At 42.6% G+C, this 24,178-nt stretch overlaps 1 long non-coding RNA gene across 2 annotated transcripts; it reads left to right on the top strand.

Moving 5' to 3' along the window:
* The first annotated feature begins 916 nt into the window (after positions 1-916).
* On the top strand, positions 917-22,521 carry LOC141133196 (uncharacterized). 2 transcript variants are annotated; one of them, XR_012243018.1, is made up of 3 exons: positions 917-1,148; positions 18,272-18,352; positions 22,417-22,521. It is a non-coding gene; the product is annotated as an uncharacterized lncRNA (long non-coding RNA). The 2 variants fall into 2 exon arrangements; XR_012243019.1 differs by lacking the exon at positions 917-1,148 and adding an exon at positions 15,540-15,629.
* Positions 22,522-24,178: the final 1,657 nt, after the last annotated feature.

Below are 24,178 nucleotides of genomic sequence, written 5' to 3' on the forward strand. Positions count from 1 at the left end.
TCTGAATATCACTTAATTTTTATTATATATATTTCTGGAATTTAGGTAGTCTATTACATATAACTTCATAGCAAGATTATTCTGATGTCTTTTATTATGCAAGTAATTGGAGGGACTTCGGAGGTCCCATATAAGGGTGTCATTTTTACCCCCCTCCTTTCTTTTAGTCTATAGGCTCTAGCTAGGAATGAATAAAATTCTCCCCTCCCTTCTGAGGACATTTAATTAGGTACATATGACTGATTTTTTTAGGTGTCCACTGGTTTATGCACTTTTTTAATTAATTTTTTTATATTATAATTTTTAATATATATTTTTTTATTTTAATATAAGTAAGTAGTGTTTTAAAAATTTTTTTATGTGAGCCTTATACCTTTGTAGATATATAGGGCCTTATGCTATTAGTTGGTCTATATGCATAAGATGGATTTTTTAGTATGTATGCCTGTATGCGCCGCTTGCTTAAAATATAGGAAAAACAACAGCTCGGAGGGAGAGCCGTATACAGGCATCATTCATAATTAAATCAGTTCAATTACCATACACATTAACATTCATCTTGAGGATAGGTATTTGCAGACTGATCACTGGCATTGTTTGCAAATAGAGCCAGTATATTCACTGTGGATCTCCCAATAATTGTATGTGGTTTTTATAATAGAGTTAGATATGAGATCGCTATAGCAGATATATGTGAGATCATTTTTATATATATTTTTTTTACTTGATTTAATGTTGGCTATAAGAGTGCTGTGGTGTCTTAGTTTCTTTCCCCTCCGAGACTCCGTCCTGGATATAGTTATATTGCATATTTGGTTCCCCTTATGATCAGCGTGATTAGTATGGCTACAATGATAGAACGTCTTATGGTAAAGGTTGTGCTATACATAGAGGAGCAGAGCCTAATACATAAGAGTCTGCGGTCTCAGGGAAAATGGCCGCCGTTAGTGTTTTTAAACTGCAGAGCACCCGTCCAATCATATCCCCCTGATGAAGACACGTGATTCCCTGTGTCGAAGACGCATAGGGGAGGGGCCAGGACGGAGCGATCAGCGCAGAGCTGGGCTGGGAATCTCTGACACCCCACAGCACGCCGATTAGCGTTACTCTGCTTGTACTGTTTGGTGCACACTAAGCACCTGTGGAATGTGAGTACCCCAGTGTGGGGATTGGATTTTACATGTTTTTTAATAAAGTGTCTGGCGATATTATACTATGTAGTCCCTTCTCTTTTATGGTTTGATGCCTGTGGAGTCTTAAAGAGCCTGGTGGGAGATCATCTGTTGTCCTAATACTGAGCCCAGGGGTGGCTCCATGGCTAAACCCTGTGTCACACGCTCTAAGGTGAGCGCAACTACTTTGGGGGTCACCGAGGCACATCACGGCATGATCTCGGCACTGTGGTTCAACGATTTGATTTTTCTGTGAAACACCTTTATGCACTGTAGTTCACCTTTGGAACCTTTCCACTGCACATTGCTGTGTGATACCATTTTGGAAGATTTTTTCACGGATAAGGACTATTATTGTCTCAAGCATCGCATATCACTCATATATGCTTTTTATCACCTGTCACCTGTATGATTTATTGCAGTTTATATGTATAAGATACTATATTCATAGCGCATGTTTTTTTCACTTATATTATTTTTTTATTGTATACTACTGATTATTTATATATGGATTTATGTAGGGTTTATTATTCGTACACTGCACTTTGGATTTAATATGCATGGCACTTTGATGCATTTCTTTGGCACATTTATTAGCCTTTTTTATTTTAATTGATTAGCATGTGAACAATATATTTTTACGCATATATAGCTCATTTATTACTAAGCACATTGCACTTTGGATGTGGCATTCAGTAACACATTTTATTTAAGCATATAGAACCCATTTATTATTAAGCACATTGCACTTTGGATGTGGCATTTAGTAGCACATTTTTCTGGATATATGAAATTTTATTTTTGATTTGAATCACATGTACTTGGCACCTTTGCATATGATACCGATAGGGTGAACGCATATATTGTTATATACCTAAGCGCAGCGCAATTTTCTTTATTTATACCTACCGCACGGCCATGAATATGTGATCTGTGTTTGCAGCTGGGTATTTATTTCTATATTTGGTTTGTTTCTTCAGTAGGGCATTGGATTATTGTGGCTCGCAAGATCTTTCCTTTATTTTTATATATACAATTATGTTCCTCAAATGAGAAATTGGCTCCCATAGTGTAGTATCCAAAAAATATTCAGTTTATTAAGAACATTTAAATCAGATATAAAAACAAATATAAAACCAAAGTCCATCCAGCATAGGTGTTCTTACACATAAAACAGCTCTAACTGATGGGTAGCAAAAGGAACCCGAGCTATAGGTCCGCAGCGTGTGCTTCAACTGCGTTCCACCCACTAGCTCTGGTTCCCGGAGGTGACGTAATGTGCGTAGCGGTGCCGTACGCATTTCGCCATAGACATCCTCAGTGACTGTGACAATTGCTGCTATGTATGACTGGTGAAGAACCGACCATAGAAATGTTAGACCTTTTACAGACTACCGCAGAAGAAGACCCTTTTAAGTTTAAAATTAGATTCTGCAATGCATATGAAATTATATTTGGAGTAGACAATGACCCAGGTTTGAAAATTGCGTTCATAAAAAATGTAAGTACCTTGACCCAACTTCACTAGCTATAGTATAGGAATGACAAACTGAATGATATAGTAAGCTTCATTGATAAAATTAGGAGAAAATTGAAGCTAAGCAATCTCACACATGAAGTAGCTATAATTCAATGTGACAAAAATAGTCAGGCTACAGACATGTCAGAAACTACAGTTCTTAGCAAGAATGGTGATGACAGGTGCAAACAAGTGAGGCAAGGAAAGTCTATCACGTGTCTTTACTGTCATAAATTTGGCAATATAAGAAAATATTGCTGTAAATTTAAGAGAGACTCACAAATAAAAACTAACGATATGGACAATAAAAAATAAGCTTTTGTACAACCTGCTTTTTTATGTCGAGATAAAAGTTTGACTGAATTACCTTATGCCACCAAAGTCAAACAGATCAGTAATTTTACTGTTAACAGCAGTTCAGACAACATGGCGAAAGGAGCTGTCACTGAAAGAAAGGGTATATTGCCATTGCCAAAAATAGAATCACATCGAAATTCAATTTCTCTACCAATACTTACAATATGTAGCTCCAATTATGTTGGATGAGAATGGTAGACCATACATACAAGGTTAGAATTACCAGAGAAAACATACCTGTGAAACCTAATTCTCCTATGTGTAATATAGTGGGTTTTAATAATACAGGTAATTCTGCTGCTAGACAGGTATCTAATGTAAAATTTTGAAGTACCTGGACTAGTGAAAACTAATATTGACATTTGGGTATGTCACGATGCAGAGAATATACTTGGCATTGATGTAATCATAAAACAAAAGTGGGTAATTGATTTGGCTAATAAAAGTATTTGGAAAGATCCGTCTAGGCCCAAAGTAGTGCTTATTGATCCCTCTGTATACAGTAATGTTGGTTCTGTTACCAATATGTCTACAGAACAAATATGGCCTGATATTGATGGTAATTGTGCTTTAAAGGAAGTGGTACAACGTTTTCCAAGTTTGTGGTTGAAATAAATATTAAACAAAATATTGCCTGGGTGGTTATGGATTCCCTCTATTTATTTCATATACTGTATGTACTAACTTGTCTATTCCTATAGTTAGCTAATTTATTAAAACTCTGATAATATTTCTGTTGATAGTACAATGATATAAAGTTAGCTATGAAAACAAATACACTGCTTAGTAGGGATGAGCCGAACACCCCCCGATTCGGTTCGCACCAGAACCTACGAACGGACCGAAAATTTGCACGAACGTTAGAACCCCATTGACGTCTATGGGGCTCGAACGTTCGAAATCAAAAGTGCTCATTTTAAAGGCTAATTTGCATGGTATTGTCCTAAAAAGGGTTTGGGGACCCGGGTCCTGCCCCAGGGGACATGTATCAATGCAAAAAAAACTTTTAAAAACGTCCGTTTTTTCGGGAGCAGTGATTTGAATGATGCTTAAAAGTAAGTAAGTAAAAAAAAAAAAAAGTGAAATATTCCTTTAAATGTCGTACCTGGGGGGTGTCTATAGTATGCCTGTAAAGTGGCGTGGGTTTCCCATGCTTAGAACAGTCTCTACACAAAATGTCATTTTTAAAGGAAAAAAAGTCATCTAAAAACGGCTTGCCGCTTTAATGTAATGTCGGGTCCTGGCAATATGGATGAAAATCAGTGAGACAAACGGCATGGGTACCCCCCAGTCCATTACCATGCCCTTTGGGTCTTGTATGGATATTAAGGGGAACCCCGCACCCAAATTAAAAAAGGAAACAGCAGTATACAGGCTCTGTACTCTGAACAGCAGTAAACAGGCGGTGCAAACAAGACAGGGACTGTAGGTTTGTTGTTAAGTAGAATCTGTTTGTAATTTTGAACTGGTACATTTTTAACGTGTTTAGCTCCAGCCAAAAAATCTTTTTTAAGCTTTTTGGAAAACATAGGGAAGGGTTATCATCCCTGTGACATTTGTTTTGCTGTCTGTGCTCCTCTTCAGAAGATTGAACCTCACTTTTTGTCCCAATGACAAATGTTTTTTGAAAATTTGGGTTTTTGTGTGAAACAAGGATTGGTGATAAAGCATCAGTGTAAAGGACAAATGTTTTTCCCATATTAACTCTTACAGGAGAGAATTTCCCTTCCTAGGGGTAGATTTCATCTCACTTCCTGTTGTCTCCTTCCGTTTGCAAGTAGGAGTCGTTTGTAAGTTGGATGTTTGAAAGTAGGGGCCTGCCCTATATACTCAGCAGAAATTTGGGCCTTAGGTGTTGTGGTGGCCACAACACTGTAAGCCCTCACAGGGCCCTGCTGTGAAATATTAGATCAAGAATTGTAATTACATGCCCCTGCTGAACTGGGACTGAAAAATTGGGCCTCTAGGCACTGGTGCTGGTGCCACAACACTGCAACCCCTCACAGATACTCTAGTTGGAACATAGAAACGAGCCCTGCTGCAAAGTATTGCATCAAAAATTGTAATTACACACCCCTGTTAAACAGGGGCTGAAAAATTGGGCCTTAGGCACTGTTGGCGGCGCCCAGAACCAAAAATGTTCTTACAAGCTATCAGCGTGATCATTGAGGAGGAAGAGGATAATTACTCAGGATAGTCACTCAGCATCAGCATAGGCAGTCTTTGAAGGGATCTGAGATTTCAAAACAAATTATTCGGTTACATCAGCATCAGGTGCTTGGTAGCTGGTGGTGATCCAAGACTGAAATTCACTTTTTATGAAGGTCAGTCGAACGACCGAGTCGGTGGACAGACGCACCCTGTGATCGGTTACAAAGCCTCCAGCAGCACTGAATGTGCGTTCCGAAAGAACGCTGGATGCAGGACAGGCCAGTAGCTCAATTGCATACTGTGCAAGCTCTGGCCAGTGATCCATCCTCAAGACCCAGTAACCCAGAGGATTTTTGGTGGGAAAGGTGTCCAAGTCAGATCTTGCCCCTAGGTATTCCTGCACCATGTAAAACAGATGCTGGCGATGGTTGCTGGAACTGATCATACCTTGGGGCTGCGGACTAAAAAATTGTCTGAACGCATCGGTCAGATGGCCACCTTCTCCACCGCTCCTTCTTTGACTGACCGAAGCCTCAGCAACACGTTGTCCAGAAACAGGAGTTTGTAACCTCCCAGTCTCTGGGAACGCGTTGCACAGACCTTTCTGCAAGGCCTCCCGAAGATGTTTCATCCTCTGCTCCCTCTGCGACGGCAAGATAAGGTCCGCAACCTTACACTTGTAACGTGGATCAAGGAGGGTTGCCAGCCAGTATTGGTCCTTCTCCTTGAAACCACGAATACGAGGATCCTTACGCAGGCTTTGCAGGATCAGGGAGGCCATGCAGCATAGGTTTGCTGAGGCATTCGGTCCGGAGTCCTCTGGGTCACTAAGGACGACATGGTCCGCAGCCACCTCCTCCCAGCCACTTACAAGTCCATGTGTTTCTTGGGACTGATCCCTTAAAGACTGCTGCTGATGCTGAGTGCCAGGCTCCACCTCCATACTGACACAATCCTCCTCCTCCTCGTCCTCTTCCTGTGTGATCGGCGGGCACGCAGGAACACTGTCTGGATAAAGGGGGCCTTGAGAGCTAAGGAAGTCCTCCTCTTCCTGCCTCTGTTCTGCCTCAAGTGCCCTGTCCATTATTCCACGCAGCGTGTGCTCCAACAGGTGGACAAGGGGGACAGTGTCACTGATGCATGCACTGTCACTGCTCACCATCCTTGTGGCCTCCTCAAATGGTGACAGGACAGTGCATGCATCCCTGATCATGGCCCACTGGCGTGGGGAAAAAAAACAAGCTCCTCTGACCCTGTCCTGGTGCCATAGTCGCACAGGTACTCATTGATGGCCCTCTGCTGTGTGTGCAGCCGCTGCAGCATGGCCAACGTTGAGTTCCACCTGGTGGGCATGTCACAGATTAGGCGGTTCTTGGGCAGGTTAAACTCCTTTTTGGAGGTCCGCCAGCCGAGCACTGGCATTATATGACCGGCAGAAATGCACACAGACTTTCCTGGCCTGGCTCAGGACATCCTGTAAGCCCGGGTACCTGCCCAAGAACCGCTGCACCACCAAGTTAAGGACGTGAGCCAAACAGGGCACATGGGTCATTTGTCCCTGTCGGAGGGCAGAGAGGAGGTTGGTGTCATTGTCGCAAACCACCATTCCTGCCTTAAGTTGGCGTGGCATCAACCACCTCTGAACCTGCCCCTGCAGAGCTGACAGAACCTCTGCCCCAGTGTGGCTCCTGTCCCCCAAGCACACCAGCTCAAGCACCGCATGGCATCTTTTGGCCTGCGTACTTGCGTAGCCCATTGAACGCCTACGGAGCACCGCTGGTTCCGAGGACAAAGCACAGGAAGAGGCCATGGAGGAAGAAGAAGAGGAGGGGGTGGAGGAGAGAGGTGTGTCACAATCATTAGTAGTGGCATTTTGGAGGCGTGGTGGCGGAACAACCTCCAACACTACTGCACCTTGTCCTACATCCTTCCCAGCTGCCAACAGAGTCACCCAATGCGCGGTGAAACTTAGGTAACGTCCCTGTCCAGGCCTGCTGGACCATGAGTCAGCAGTAATATGCACCTTACCGCTGACCGCCCTGTCCAGCGAGGCATAGACATTGCCTTCCACATGCCGGTAGAAGTCTTCCGCATGTTGCGGCTCAACACGGCCAGCTGCTGAAAAAAAGGCCAAGCGTGTCCCACGGTCACGTGCTGATGAGGATGCACCGTCTCCACGACCAGCACTGTTGCCTCTAGAAACAGAGCCTGCTTGCCCTCTTTTATTGGCTTGTGACTGCCTCTCCTTGTTGGCCTTCCAGACATACTAATGGCCTGTAGCTGCACTGAGCCGGGATATTATATATATATATATATATATATATATATATATATATATATATATATATATATATATATATATATAATGTGTATATGTGTGTGTGTACTGATACTGCAGCTAGCAAAATCAACTGCCTGCCTGTAGTATGAGAACACCACCAACCTTCTACAGGTAGCTTTAGCTGAACACTGTGCAGAGCTCGCAAAAAAATAACTTGTAGCTTATTTATCTGCCTGCGGTAGTGATAGGATCAGGAAAACACCACCAACCTTCTACAGGTAGCTTTAGGTGAACACTGTGCAGAGCTCGCACTACACTAACTTGTAGCTTATTTAGCTGCCTGCGGTAGTGATAGAATCAGGAAAACACCACCAACCTTCTACAGGTAGCTTTAGCTGAACACTGTGCAGAGCTCGCAAAAAAATAACTTGTAGGTTTAGCTGAATACTGTGAGGAGGACGCACTACACTAACTTGTAGCTTTAGCTGAACACTGTGCAGACGTCGCACTACACTAACTTGTAGTTTTAGCTGAACACTGTGAGGAGGACGCACTACACTTTGTTACTCAGAGAGATTGGTGGCATCCTTAATAACATTCAACAAAGTCACATAAGTACCCGGGTTAAAGTGGCTCAGGATTTTGTCCACCATGTTGAGAGGTTGGTAGAGAGTGTGGTGGTACAGGACAGAAATCTGTCATGGGCTCCGGCGTGCACGCAGGGGCAGGCGGAGGTATCAACCAACATCAAGCTGATTGTACAGTCTCTGTATGAGGGGCAGTGGCCTTATGAGTTAGCATCACAGCTCAGTAAGATTGTGCCAAAACACATCGCTTACACTAATGAGAGATGTTATGCTTCCTTACTGATCCCATATACAGAAGTGCAGACTCGGGCTGTATATTTGGTGGCATCAATGGGCTTACTGACTGGGGATTCTATCTTGTTGCATTTGAGGCTAAATTACCCACATGTGATCAGAGAGGATGGAAGCTGGAGGCAGGTTGATATTTCCCTCTGTCAGAGGCATGACCATGATGTCCCTCTGTATGCCAGGTCAATACATGGTGGTGAATGAGAAATGTTTGGAAGAGTTTTCACTCTGTGTACTGTAGGGAGAGATTATTGCTGGGAAGGAAGCACCTGGGTATTATTTGGGACGTAGACAAATTTGTTTTTATTTGTCCTAAAGAATACCGATGTAACGTTAGTCATGGAACTAGGGTGTTCCTTGAACCTAACAATAGCTAGAGGCCCATGGTATACATGGGGAAGGTCTCTATCTCTCTCTCTGTGCAGAGCAATGTGGAGCAGTCTTTCTCTCTCTCTATGTGTGCTGGGCAATGTGCAGCAGTCTTTCTCTCTGTATCGGTACCCCCGTAGGGGCTGCAGAATATAGTAGTTTCACCTGCCCAGCCTGGCATTCACTTCCAGTCACTCTCCAGACAATGAACAGTCCATCAGCTTTGTTTTTATATTTTATTGAGGGATTAGAACTTGGATGGGGTAAAGGAATTCATGGAATGCCCAGAAAATTACTCTTGCATGGTATGGGACAATTTAGATATTCTCCTTCTGCACAACACTTGCTGCAGACTATCTCTCCTTCTCCCTCCAGCACACTTCTTTAGGCTTAGCTAGCACATGGTTTGGCCTTACTCTGGTTTCAGCCAGGCCTTAGCAAAGTTCCCTATTATGGGCCCCTCTTTGGTGCTTGCTGACCTTTTTGATGGACTACTGATCCCAGTCAGGCGTTGCTGACCCTGACAGCTCTCCCAGCTGCAGCAGCCTGACCTTTTCAGTACATCACAGTCTCTTCTGCTGGCTCTACATGCATCTCTGACTACCTCCCAGTCCTCTCTGGCATGCCTCTCCCAGCTCCCCCGACTGTGCCTGTCACTCACCGACACCTGATGGATCCCTCCTGGAGACTTGCCTGGCAGTATTCCCCGCTGTTCTCTCCTGCTCCTTTTCAGGACACCCCTTGGTTTATGTGGGGTTCCTTCACAGCTCCCTCCAAGGCCCCCCGACAGCCTAACACTCCATCTCCAGTTCTTCCACCTGAACAACTCCTCCCCATCTGGGCTGACTCTAGGTTTTTAAGGAGGCCTGCCCCCTGCCAATCCAGGTTGGGGATTGGTCAGGGCTCCTTAGACCACCCCAGACAGCTCCACCCTTCTCCCACTCCTTCTTTCTAGAAGCAGAAGGGAGATAACCGAAAGGTGAAACTAGCTGTGAGAAAGAGAAGTTGAACAGGAGGCTTGGACTTTATAGGCACAACCAAACAGTTTATACAAAAATATAGTTTTTATTGTAAACATAGAAGATCTATATTTTTAAAATCCACATTCATAAATCAAATATAAAAAATAAAGTGCAGCTACTGTACATAACCAATTAACAACTGCATGGAAACTTGGAGATGAATAAGATCATTCCATTATAATGATGGATCCAGGAGTGTGGTTATATTACAGGGAAGCGATGAAAGAATGTTCTAGGCTCGCTCTACATGTTACACGCCTTGCTTTCTTCAGGAGCATCAAAATGACTGACAAAAATGGAAAAGAAGACTATAAATAAAATACAATACAATATACTATAATATAATAAACATGGTGTACTGTTTCACATAACCCCAAAATGGCAGTCTACATTGTCTGAAAACCGTCAGGACAAAGCAAAACGAAACTAGCTGTAAGTCACCAGACTACTCTAAACCACTCCCAGCCACAGATCAAAACAAACAGGCTTAGCTTTCAGCTAGGCCTGCCTAAGTTTACCTGCACTGACAAAAATCTCAACACTAGCACCTACCCAAAGCCGATCCGCCCTATACACTCACTACGCAAGCTGCATAGGGCCCCGCAAATTACTCGAGGCCCCGCCTCCCCCTTGTGTCATAGCGCGTCAATTAATGTTTACAAAATCCATGACAAAATGAAGTGAAACTATCCTTCTGGTCACGAAAAGGGGAAGAAAAAAAACACCATGAGAGTGAATTGTGGGAACAACAATCAGGTAAACTTGTGTTCTCTCCTCTCCAAGTTTGATGTCAGCAAAGTAGAGTTATGTTTATGTGCATTTCTATTGTGTTTTTTTTTTTGGTCTTGCTAACCTAGCTGGGCAGGCAGGCAGTGCATCTCTTGGTCTGTGTCTAGCTGCTAATGCCAGTCAGCCATTTTAGCTTTTATTCATTCACAGCTTATGCATTTTTGATATCAAGAATTCGATTTTTTTACTTTTTGCAATGTGAATTCTTAAATATTTTTATTAGTAGGACCCCTTAGTTAATTTTTACCTACCAATGTCTATTTTTGATATCAGGAATTACATGTTCAGTTGTACAAAAGTTAATTCTTGATATCACTCACAGGGATTATTGATATCTGCATCACTAGTTCACTATTTAAATATTACAAGAGCCAAGCCATAGTATAAATAGTATTTTATATTTGAAAATGTATAAAAGCAAATTGGGAGCCAGTTTAATTGGATCTGATGCAGCTTATAAAAATGAGTTATCTATAATTTGCAGGTGCTATGCTTAAGTTGGTCAGTAGAAGAGATGCTGGATCATCAGCACAGACTCAGTTGTTACACATCCAGCCTCCCCAGCCAGCACTAGCACAGACCCAGTACAGCCAGATTGATCAAAAACAGCACAGCCATCTTCAGCAAGTACTAGCAACACAGACCCAGGTGAAGTACAGGCAGTCTCAGCCAGTACAGCCGTCTTCAGCAGTACTAGCAACACAGACCCAGGTGAAGTACAGGCAGCCTCAGTCAGTACTAGCAGCACAACCAGAGGTGTACGGCCAGCATCAGATACAAGCAGCTCAGACCCAAATAGATCAGTTGCCGCTCCACCAAATGACCCAGCAGATTAGCCCCCAGTCTTAACAGACTTTATGAGGACTGAGTGCGCAGAGGTCCATTCAAACCAGGACTGGATTTTTCTTTCCCTAAAGACAAGTCTAGAAGAGCTTTCCATTCAGGCTTATTACAGAGACAACTATCAAATGGGGAAAAGATTCAAAGGAGCTGGCTTACATACTCAATCAAAAACAATGCTGTTTATTGTTTTTGCTGTAAGCTCTTTTCTACAATAGACAACAAAATTATAAAGGAAGGTGTGAATGACTGGTCAAATATCAATGCCATTCTGAAACACCATGAAAGTAGTCCTGAACACACAAAAAATACGATTAAGTGGAGAGAACTTGATCTGCGCCTAAGTCGGGGACAGACTCTTGACCAGATACAAATGACCATTTACGAGGCTGAAAGAAAGAGATGGCGGGATGTCCTTACACGTTTAATAAGTATCACCCAGTCTCTGGCTGAATGAAACCTAGCATTCAGGGGTTCGTCAGAAAAAACTCTTCCAGCCAGATAATGGAAATTTCCTAAAAGAGGTTGAATTACTGGCAAAATTTGACCCCACTATGGAAAACCATCTCAGCAAAATTAAAGATGGAGAGACACATGCTCATTACCTTGGGCAGCACACACAAAATGAGCTAATACAGATTGTGAGTGGCAAAATTCTGGAAGCAATAGTGATTCAAATAAGAGACTCAAAGTACTTCTCCATTATCTTGGACTGTACACCTGACTTTAGTGACCAAGTGCAAATGTCCATTATTCGGAGAAGCGTGGCTTTAAAGGAAAATCCAGAGATCAAGGAGCACTTCTTCGGCTTTGTGAATGTTGAGGCTACAACAGGTTTACTGTCATCTTAAAAAAGCTGAATGAGCTGAAGATTGCAGAGGACAAGCTTTTGATAATGGGGCCAACATGAAAGGCGAGAACCAAGGAGTACAAGCCAGACTGCTCAGAAAAACCCCCAGAGTGGTGTTTGTCCCATGTGGAGCACATACTCTAAACTTTTTTTTAATTGCAGATGCTGCCAAATCTTCTAAAGATGCAGTAGGGTTCTTTGGACATGTGCAAAAGCTCTTCACCTTCTTTTCAGCTGGCACACAAAGATGGAGTGTTTTAAAGAAACATGTGAAGATAACCATGAAGTCATGGAGTGACACAAGATGAGAGAGTAGGCTCAAAAGCGTTCATGCAATAAGGCACCGGGCATCTGAGGTTCGGGAGGCATTACTGGAAGCCAGACAGACAATCAATGATCCTGTGGCCAAAGTGGAGGCACAAGCACTTGCAGAGGAAGTTCGGTCCTACCGTTTCCTGATTTGCTGTGTCGTATGGTGTGAGATACTGACTATTACAAACTTGGTGAACAAGCTCCTCCAATCTGCCTCAATGCAGTTGGATATAACAGTTAATTTAATCTTGAATGCAAAAGCATCCCTCACTGCATACCGGGAAGCTGGATTCTCTAAAGCCCAGACAACAGCCAAAAGCATTTGCGAAGTAATGAATGTGGAGGCTGTTCTGAAAGAGAAGAGACTGAGAAACAGCAAGAGGCTTTTCAGCTATGAGGCTCCTGATGAACCAGTGACTGATGCACTGAAAAACCTTGAAGTCAACTCCTTTAACATGGTGGTCGACTCTGCTGTGACATCCATGGATGAGAGATTTGAAACACTCAACCAGGTGAAATCCAAATACGGAGTTTTGCTAAACTTCAGCACTGCCTCACAGATGTCTAGTGAATCTTGAAAGGCTCACTGCATGGAAGTTCAAAATACTCTAACCTTCAGAGATGACTATGACATCAGTGGAATGGATCTGGCACACGAGATTCAGAATTTACCTGATCTGCCATCAGATAAGATGACTGCATTTGAGTTACTTTCATTTCTCTGTGAGAAAAACCTGGAGGAACTCTATCCTAATCTTTGGATAGCCCTAAGAATTGCAGTCACCCTGCCTGTAACAGTGGCATCATCAGAGAGGAGCTTTTCAAAATTAAAGCTCATCAAAGGCTATCTGAGGTCTTCAATGTCACAGGAACGTTTGAGTGGATTGGCCATCATGAGCATAAATCATGATGTGGGGAAACACCTGTCCTATGATGACATCATTGATGATTTTGCCTCAAAGTGCAGAAAATGAATATTGATTTTAATTCAAACATTCAAATGTTTACACATTTGTAACATGTAACGAGTAGTGTAAATGACTGCTTAACTAACTATGTGATATTCTTCTCAGTTTCTTTTAGACAGTTCAAATAGTCTGGTGGTGCCCATACTGGTGCCGAAAATTCCCAGGTTGTAGAGAGAACCATAGTTTAATCCCAAAAGCCAAAGTTCAGGGTTATAATTTATTATTTTCTTCTTATTTATGTTTACGTTAATATTCACTTATTTAATAATATTCACTTGTTATCTTAATATTATAGAAAATACTCTATACAATAAATATTGTTTGAACCTCATTCTGTTCTATATTTGTTGTACTTATTCTTTGACTGTTTTGTTTACAGGAGGGAGGATTGTATTGGGTGCACTGAAGTGTCAGATGTGACTGTGTGGCAATGGCAAATGGTTTACATAGCTCACGGCATCACTGGTCAGGTAGAGGGCCCCTTAGCAGAATTTTGCTTAGGGCTCCAGGGCGGTCAGGATCGGCACTGCACCTACCTAAGTAGAGGGTGCTACATCTCTGTGTGGGGCAATGTGGAGTAGTCTCTCTCTCTGTGTGGGGCAGTCTTTCTCTCTCTCTGTGCACCACAATGTGGAGCAGTCTCTCACTATGTGTGCTGAGTAATGTGCAGCAGTCTTTTTCTCTGTGTGGGGCAATGTGGAGTAGTCTCTCTATCTCTCTGTGGGGCAGTCTTTCTCTCTTTCTGTGCAGCGCAATGTGGGGCAGCCTCTCTCTCTTTCTGTGCGGGGCAATGTGGAGAAGTCTCTCCCTCTCTGTGCCAGGCAATGTTGAGCAGTCTCTCTCTCTCTCTCTCTCTCTCTGTGGGGACAGAAATTAAGGGGAAATCTCTCTAGTTTAACCTAGGTGACAAAATACTGATGGGTTACAAAAATCCGCCGTTACTATACTGAAAATAAGAAATATGTTTTTAGCCTTCAGATCTACTTTAAATAACATTGCATATGGTATTTGTTTGTAGCTTAAATACTGAGATTTGCACTTAAAACTGTAATTTTGCGACTTTCTGAAAAGGCAGTAAAAACGTGGCTGTGCCAGTAAATTCTGGGTGTTGTGTCAGTAAATTTCACTTTGGTAGGTTGGCAACGATAAGTGACTAAGGTACAGATCCTGTTTAATTATCCCTCTTTAAGCCCCTCCCATGGTTAGGCAAAGTCTGGCCATGCACGCCGCAGAACTTATTTTTTTGTTATATCCCAGGGCGCCACAGGTCTTTCATAATCCTAGTCATTCTGAGTTTTTATTTGTAAAATCAGGCAGATTACTTGTTATGAGAGGCAGCAGCGAATAAAGGAGGGATGCAACTACTTCTCTTCTGCCAGAAAGTAGTGGGCTACAGAGGTTTCACAATTAGTTCTAGCAGCATGCCAGATGAGTGGTTAACGCTAGATGATGTAATCCAGGATGGAAGAGAAAAGAAATAGGCAACATATAGGTAGGAGGGCAAAGGGAAGGGAATAGCATAGAGAAATGTTAGAGCACAGTATAAGTATTTTCGCAGTATAGGGGTAAATACTTTAGAAGGTTTTTTTTTTTTAACGTATTATTTGCAAATAATTTAGAAAACAAAACTTTTCCACATTGAGGTTGTGAACTATTTTGTGCAGATGATTCAACCCCAGTAAAATATTCTTCAATTCCAGGTTGTAGAGCTTCAAAATGTAAAAAATGTGAGAAAGTCATACTTATGTAAAGTTTTGGACATACGATCGAGATAGATTTTTCATCTGCATGTTTTTTTTTTCTTAGATTTGATAAATGAGGCCCAGACTACTAAAACATTATTGAGTAGTCATTGTTAGGATCACTGCTTTAATTAATAATCTCATTGCTTTACTTGCCTTTCTTGATATGATATTTAAAATAAAATATTCAACTAAGCAACTGAGTAAACACCCCTTTTTGTTCTTCGTTAAGATTCTTAATGCCTTGCTTCAGTTCCTTAAAATTAAATGACAGTGCTGTGCAACTTCTTATTTAGACACAGACACAGATAGCTCAGAGTACGGAGTCCTGTTTGTCAGCTTGGTACAATGAGGAAAACTGAAGATCTGAGAGTGAACTCAGGTAATCCATATATATATGATAATTTATGCATACTGAAGGAGGTAGACATCCTGTCAGGCAACCTTATTAAATACCCTAATGTGACAAGTATCTGTATTACTGGTTCTTTACTAGTGATATGTGGAGTTATTTGGGATTAACTAATACCACTGCAAATTTCCAATTTCCCTGGTGGCAGCATTTCCTTGAAAGAGAAACGTTCACTCATTGAGCTGCTTATGCAGTAGTTGTCTGGAAACATAAATCAATCTACCCTTTTTTAACAAATTTTTTTTTTTTTTTTTTTTGTATTTAGGGTAGGTAATTTGATTTCATTTAGTGTTCTTTGTATTGGTGTTTTTTCCTTTTTTTTTTAGTATACTTGACCATTATTTGTTGTTTTAATATACTTTATTTGCTGCTTGTTTTTTTTTCTCCCCCCAAAAAACCCCATAAAATAAGGAGACTATTGACTGTATTTTTGGCAAAAGAACAGATCTATATCTCACAGCGCCAATTTAGTGCCCATCAAATCCTTCAAGAATTACTCTCAGTTGTATTTAGCACATCATATAGCACTTTGTCATGTTCTGATCGGTTTGGATTAAAAGCACCTCTTTATTTCTGTTAATGCTGGCTGTAGCTCCACTCCATTGTGATTCCAATTTATGGGGGAGGCAGGTACAGCCAGCACTGAGCCCCTATGCCCTCTCTAAGCTCTCTGTCCTTATACTTTTTTTAAAATTCATAATAGTAAAGGATTGGTCCACTCTGGTGGAGCTGTGTGATGGCTTTACAGTTACTTGTAAACATACACAGTCCAGGCAGATAGATCACATAGCCCTGCAGTGCTGAATGATCTTTTACTATTATTAATGAACAAGCAGCACTGCAGGGCCGTGTGATAGAGTTGCTAGTAAACATACCAGGCACCAGCAGCTCTATCACACAGCCCCAACCAGTGCAGTCAGAAAGTGGTGGGCAAACTGTCCAACAATACTGATTAGCAATAGCAAGATGGATCAAAAACAAGACAGGACCAAAATACTACTTGAGAACGTGAGAGAACATGCAATAAAGTTTGGAAGAACACAGCTAAAAAGCACTGTAAGTACGGAGTCTTTCTGCTAAAAGCTGGCAGACCCTAGTTGTAATAATCCTAATTCACCATGATCACTGGAAAATATTGGATCACCAGATTACAAATGAGCAAAACATGCATGTCTAGTTTGAATCCTAATGTACCCAATCTGGTTTTCTCATCTTTCTAATATTTAGGTGACTATGAAGCTTTCCAAAAGTATGAAAAAGGTGACCCTTATTAATTACCTGCTGTTGACATGCCTTATCCTCTTTTTAGTTTGGCATCTTCAGCCATCTTGATTGGTCCAGCCCATAAGGATGCAGTTGCTGTACCTGCGTATGGGAGTTATTTTGTCCCGCAATGTACAGTGTTCTGACAGACTTATGAACTGGTATCCTAGCCTTAGGTATATGCCAGGTGATTTTTTTTTTTTTTTTCAATCTACTCTTTATAAGATTCTGTGGCGCATAAGGTTAGGTAGCAACATTGTTGGGGAACTAATCTTTGAATATGAATTTAATCATTTCTAAAAACTGGGTGAAGGGGGGGTCGAGAAGATTATTTTATTATTCCTAGTTTAGAAATTGCCTACAAAAATCAGCCTCCTGTTGTATTGTCAAATCAATGATTGACCTGAAAAATGATGGCCAAAAATCCCATTTACCCTCACTGGTGGCCAGAAGACCAGAATTTGAGGAGCTGAGGTTACGGGGGGGGGGGGGGGGGTGTAAGTTGATAAAAGTTCAGAGAGAAAATGGAGTGCCAAGCCATGAAGAGTCTTATAGGTTTGCAAGGGGATCTTAAAGTCTATGCAAAGCCTGATGGTTAGCCAGTGCAAGGACTCCAGGACAGGGGGAATATTATCACTTGTACAAGACCTAGTCAGGATTCTGGCTGCAGAAGTAGCTGTATTTTATGTACAATCTGAACTAGTGTAGGTTACTGCTTAAAGTGATTAAGAAAAATAACAAACATGTTATACTTACCTGCTCTGTGCAGTGGTTTTGCACAGGGCAGCCCAGATCGTCTACTTCTCAGGTCCCTCTTCGCTGTTCCTGGCACCTCCCTCCTGTCGAGTGCCCCCACAGCAAGCAGCTTGCTATTGGGGCACCCGAGCCAAGCTGCAGCTCCGTGTGTCCATTCAGACACAGAGCTGCGGCCCGGCCCCATCCCCTTTCTCTCTTGATTGGCTAACTGACTTTAATTGTCAGCCGCGGAAGCCAATGGCACTGCTGCTGTGTCTCAGCCAATCAGGAGGAGAGTCCCAGATGGCTAAGACACTAGTGGACATCCCTGGAGAGAGATGGGGCTCAGATTAGTATTAGGGGGTGCTGGGGCTGCTGCTACTCACAGAAGGTTTTTTTATCTTAATGCATAGAATGCATTAACACCTTTAGGTGTAAGAGGGGGGGGAAAGGCAGCGCGAATGGGCATGAGGCATTTGCACTAGTCCATCCAGGACCCCCTTATGGGCAGACCCAGCAGTGGCTTCTTCCACTGCTACCAGGAAAATTATATTATCTTACTTTCATGTGTTAACCTTTGCATAATTAAGATTAAAATTCATGCTTGTCTCCAGGGGACTCTTCTGATGATAATACGTATGTCAATCTGCAAGATTTTAAAGCACAGAAGATAGAGAATCATCCAAACCATGAAGGTAATTTATTACTACAAGGTGTAACTAGTTTCCATCACTGAGTACTAAAGACACATGCACCAATTTATAGGACATTTATCTTCTGCTAACATGTATAGTGGTGCAATATTGGCCCTAAAAGTCATATCAAACAACCTGTGGGCCATTTATTTCGGGGAGAAGCAGGGGGCTTGCAAAAAATACATTTTGTTTGGCATGAAACACCCATTTTAATGGCTATGATCATGGTGATGTTCCACGGTGTAAAGCGTAACCTCTTTTCATTGCGGAACCATTCAGCAAACTACTGTGTCTTGTTTCTAGTGCAGATATAAGTGTAATGTTGTTTTTGGGAATAAAATAAACAAAGATAGGGAGAAGGGGCAATCACGTCCCCGGGACTTTAACGGTGCTTTGGATACTAGGTGCATAAAACTGAACAAATCATATGCAACTAAATACATAAAAATCACTTTTTTATTTAACAATACATAGTAACAAAAACAAATTATTTTAATTTAAAAAAAAAAAAAAACCACTAAATAGACCCATCCATCGCGGCGGCGTCTGACGTCACCGTCGCAATGCGGACAAACAGTGAGGCATTCCAATTCACGGATGCAGAGTGCTGCCTTTCTTCCCTTTTTTTCTTCGTCCTAACCCCTTTCCTATTGTTTTCCTCCTCTTTCTTTTTCTTACTTTTTCTCTTCCATCTTATTTTATCTATTTCAGTGTATTAGATTCGTGCCTATATCTCTTTATATGATCTGTATGCAATTGTATTGTGTTAGTGTGCAGAATTTAATAGACCCATCCATCGCGGCGGCGTCTGACGTCACCGTCGCAATGCGGACAAACAGTGAGGCATTCCAATTCACGGATGCAGAGTGCTGCCTTTCTTCCCTTTTTTTCTTCGTCCTAACCCCTTTCCTATTGTTTTCCTCCTCTTTCTTTTTCTTACTTTTTCTCTTCCATCTTATTTTATCTATTTCAGTGTATTAGATTTGTGCCTATATCTCTTTATATGATCTGTATGCAATTGTATTGTGTTAGTGTGCCGAATACCCAGAAATGTGACATCAAAGATCCTACAATTTGACAGGGCAGGCAGTGACTGGTTGGGGTTCTGCTCCAACAGCGCAGAGCTTCCACTAGAGTAACTCTCCACAAAACATGAGGTTCTTGTGTTGTTCAGTTTCAGTTATCTACTGTAACTGCAACTTCAGGATACCTTCAGGCACACGGTCTAATTGGGGGGCGGGTAGAGCGTACGTGACGTACACTGGCCGACTGCGCTTGGAGTTAAACATACTGATCGTGTGTAAAGGGCTGAATGCGCGTGCGCAAGCCAGCGGTAACACTGGCATTGGAATCTCACTCCATCTGAGGAGTTTTGCAGCGCCTCTCAGTCAAAGGGAGAAGGGCTACGCAGTGACCAATAGTTATTGGACAAAAAACACAGTGTCTGCCAGCTGATGGTAAAAAAACAAGTAAAAACAATGAATTAAAATTAGTTTGGTCTAAGACACGGGACGGAGTCAATCACATAGCTGCTAATATAGTTGGAGGGGCCAAACAAGGGCACATACAGCAGTGAAGTGGATAAAGATCATTCTGTGAATTAAGGTCTATAGTCCCTACAGCTGCCCGTTTTTGCGTCCGGTAAGAATGTGCGCCTCTAGGGCTACCAGGGGTGAGTGATTGATTACTCACAGAACCCCTGGGTGCCCCTGGTGTCCGTATGAACCAAAGAAGAAGGGAGAGACATCATGCAGAGGAGACCGGCTGCAGAATCCATTGATGAATCAACTGATTGTGTACCAAACATAAAGCAGGCCTGGAAAGAGGGTATACTGCACACTTAGGAGCAAAATAGCAAAGAAGACAATGGAAAAAATACAATGATTAAATTCTGCACACTAACACAATACAATTGCATACAGATCATATAAAGAGATATAGGCACGAATCTAATACACTGAAATAGATAAAATAAGATGGAAGAGAAAAAGTAAGAAAAAGAAAGAGGAGGAAAACAATAGGAAAGGGGTTAGGACGAAGAAAAAAAGGCAAGAAAGGCAGCACATAGGATGACCTTCTCCTGGCAGTTTATAACCAGTTTCTCTGTAGCAACCATGAATACCAAGAGATCCAAGCCTCCTTATAAGTGGAAGGATAGGACCTTCCTGGGTTCTCACTGTACAGTTCCCATACTTTGAAGGGCCTTGGGAGTGCAAGTAGGACTCCCTTCGACGAACACCTTTTCCCAAGCCTGATACCTACTTGAATCTTGCTAAAATGTAGATCCAGTCCTTAGATGCTATAAACAACTTTATTACAGCCTGAAGTAGAGAAAAGAAGGCCGAATACCCAGAAATGTGACATCAAAGATCCTACAATTTGACAGGGCAGGCAGTGACTGGTTGGGGTTCTGCTCCAACAGCGCAGAGCTTCCACTAGAGTAACTCTCCACAAAACATGAGGTTCTTGTGTTGTTCAGTTTCAGTTATCTACTGTAACTGCAACTTCAGGATACCTTCAGGCACACGGCCTAATTCTCTACTCCACTAGGTGAATAGCTTCCAGTTACCCAACCAACAGGAGACCCTCTAGGCTGGAGCTCCATGCCAGGCCAAGCTTTCTAGGACTCCAGCCCTGAGGCCCTCGAACAGGCACACATTCTGCCTACCTGGGATCTTTCACCTAGTAAAGGACAATTCTAGAACAGAGCTCAGCTGTTTTGTAAAAGAATGGTCCAATCCTCTGATGACAAAGTCACCAGGGATTGGTGAGCTACCAAGACAGGCAGAGCTCTCTGCGCCACGCCCTGTCAAAGCCTTCTGGAGCCCACTAAACAAAGTCTGGCAGATGATGCAAAACAGAGAAGCCCTTTAGCGTAGAATTCTAAAAAACATCTTGCAAAATAGCAGAACTAGGGATGAGCCTGGCTTTGGTGCAAAACCATGGCTAACAAATCCAAAAGGATGCTCTCAGTGCCAGCCTAATTAGCTGTGGCCAGGGCATTTCCTGCCCCACAACTGCACATACACAAAGGGGTGGAGATGCTAGTGACACCATTGACTTAACCACTTCAGCTCCGGAAGGTTTTTACCCCCTTCCTGACCAGGCTATTTTTTGCGATACTGCACTGTGTTGCTTTAACTGACAATTGCGCGGCCGTGCAACAATGTAATCAAAAAAAAATTGATGTCCTTTTTTTTTCCCCACAAATAGAGCTTTCTTTTGGATGTATTTGATCACCTCTGCGGTTTTAATTTTTTGAGCTATAAACAAAAAAAAGACCGACAATTTTGAAAAAAAAAAAAAGCGCGTGTGTCCCAGACCCGTGTGAAGGAATCATGTACAGGTACGTGATTTTGTGCTTAAGGGCCACCCTGCCACAGTAAATTGTCATCTGGCTATCTCAACTCAATGACTTTACGAGCTACCCAGTCACTTTGGGTATGTGCAGCTGCAAGGCAGAGAATGCCCCGGCTGCAGCTGATTGGGACGATATTGAGAGCATCCTTCTGGGTTCAGCTGGGTTTGAACTGAACACAAGCTCATCCTTATTCAAAGAAAATAACTAAAGCAGGGCTGTAAAGCTGGCCATAGTTGGTGCGATTTTCTTTCCTCCTACAAAGCTTTTGTGTTCTTCCAGCTGGGGCCGTGGGGGCACAGGGAGCCATCCCGGCTGGTAGAACATACAGTGATTATTGCTGGTGGCTATATCTGCTGGCAATAATCACATGAAAAATCCGAAATGCTGGTAGTATCCAAGTTGATCGATCAATCAACTTGGGTACAATCAGCCTGCCCATACATGATTTGAATCTTGGCCAGTGCCTGCTGAAATGGCTGAGATTCAATCCATCAATGGCCGGATTTAGAGTACACATGCCTACATAAAGAATATGTGCCCCCACACTTGAAGCCAATGTGTATGAGTCCTGAGTCCTAACTCTCTCAGATACTCCTAGGTTCATCCAGCGCAGCTAATGTTTTTCAAAGAAAATTGACACTACAGTGTTGTCCTACATGATTTGCAGATGCACTCACTAACCGTGTCTCTATATTTATTTCAGGGGCTCCAGCTGCCAAGAATACCCAAAATAAAATTATACTGATACTGATGGTTCTCTTGATGTTCCTTATTTTGGCCATCTTAACAAGTCTTCTGTTTATTAACTGTGAGTATCAGTCACTTTGTTGTGGGAATGACGAAAAGAAAAAAATATATTTTCCTAATTTTGTGTTGCACCTTTTGACATTAGCTCTTTTGTTAGTTTATAATAATATGGGCTTGACATAAGTTTTCCACAAATGGTTACTGTAGCACATGGCATGGGCGTCTGCAGAACTTTTTTCAGGGGGGGGGGGCATCATTTTAAGGTCACCAATGCTCCACCCCTTTTCAATAATGTCATGAAGGGGAGGGGCTTAGTCATTATCACATAAAGCGTGATAACCCTCCCCCTTCCATTGCCACATTTGGCACATTTTGTTTCTGCAATAATAATCCCCAATATTGGTGTCAGTTTCTGCAATAATAATCCCCAGCGTTGGTGCAGTAGCTGCAATATTAGCCCCAGCATAGATGGTCAGTGGTGATATGCTAATTTAAAACCATGCAGCATGAAGGAACTAATTAACACTGACATTGGCCACTAATTCAGCTCAAGGGGTTAATGAACACTGCTATTGATCACTAATGCGGTAGCGGCCAGTGGCAGTGTTAATAATTACCCCTTTGTATTGCAGCAGGAATAGGTTAACACTGACACTGGCCACTAATGCAGCACAAAGGGGTTAATTAACTGCTACTGGCCACTAATGCATTAGAGATCAATGGCGGTGTTCATAAACGCCTTGTGCTTTTGTGGCCAGTGTCAGTACATTAACCCCTTCATGCTGCATATTACTGGCTAATGGCTTAATTAACCCCCAATCACAAAATCCACCACAGCTCCCAAGACATTAACCAGTCCAGTGCACTGGAAAAGCGTCACTGCAACATTACACTGTTAAGCAATATGTATATATTCCCCTCTGTCTGCCATTGCTCACTTACCTAATTCCAGCAACATGCACGTTCCCTCGCGGTGCATGTCAGAGGCGGGGACTAGAAATGATCTGTGGTGCGGAGTTCACTCCTCCTGACAGAAGTGTAACTAATGCCTTCTCAGCTGAGTGTAGGAGCGCAGGGAGCGTTCCAGCACTCGGCACTCCGCTGCAGCTCTGCAAGGACACTTTAGGTCTGACGTGGGTAGTGATCTGTGACTGTGTACTGATGTGCATGTTCATCTGCCATCGAGCACAGTTTAGCCGGCACTGCCCGCACTGTCACGTTGCTGATTGACCCCCCTTGCCCCCTGCTGTGGACGCCCATGGCACAGGGGTAGGCAACCTTTTGAGCACAGTGTGCCGAAAAATGTTTTCAAAGAAATTCAGTGTGCCGATTTTATAACAAAAAAATGTCAACTTCACACTCTCAATCACGAACATTTTTTTTATAAAGTAAATGCTGTAAACTATTTTAGTAGTGAGAAATTAACAACCTGCACTCTCATGCCTTAGAATCAGGCCCAATTTATGCAACTCCACACCTCAGATCACTGTCCCTGCTGCAAATTTGTTTCACCACTGTACCCCCCTGCTCTGTCCCACCACTGTACTATCCTGCACATCTGCCCCACCACTGTACTACCCTGCTCATCTGCCCCACCACTGTACTACCCTGCTCATCTGCCCCACCACTGTACTACCCTGCACATCTGCCCCACCACTGTACTACCCTGCTCATCTGCCCCACCACTGTACTACCCTGCTCATCTGCCCCACCACTGT

The sequence above is a fragment of the Aquarana catesbeiana genome, linkage group LG03, assembly GCF_042186555.1.
Source record: "Aquarana catesbeiana isolate 2022-GZ linkage group LG03, ASM4218655v1, whole genome shotgun sequence".
Lineage (NCBI taxonomy): Eukaryota > Metazoa > Chordata > Amphibia > Anura > Ranidae > Aquarana > Aquarana catesbeiana.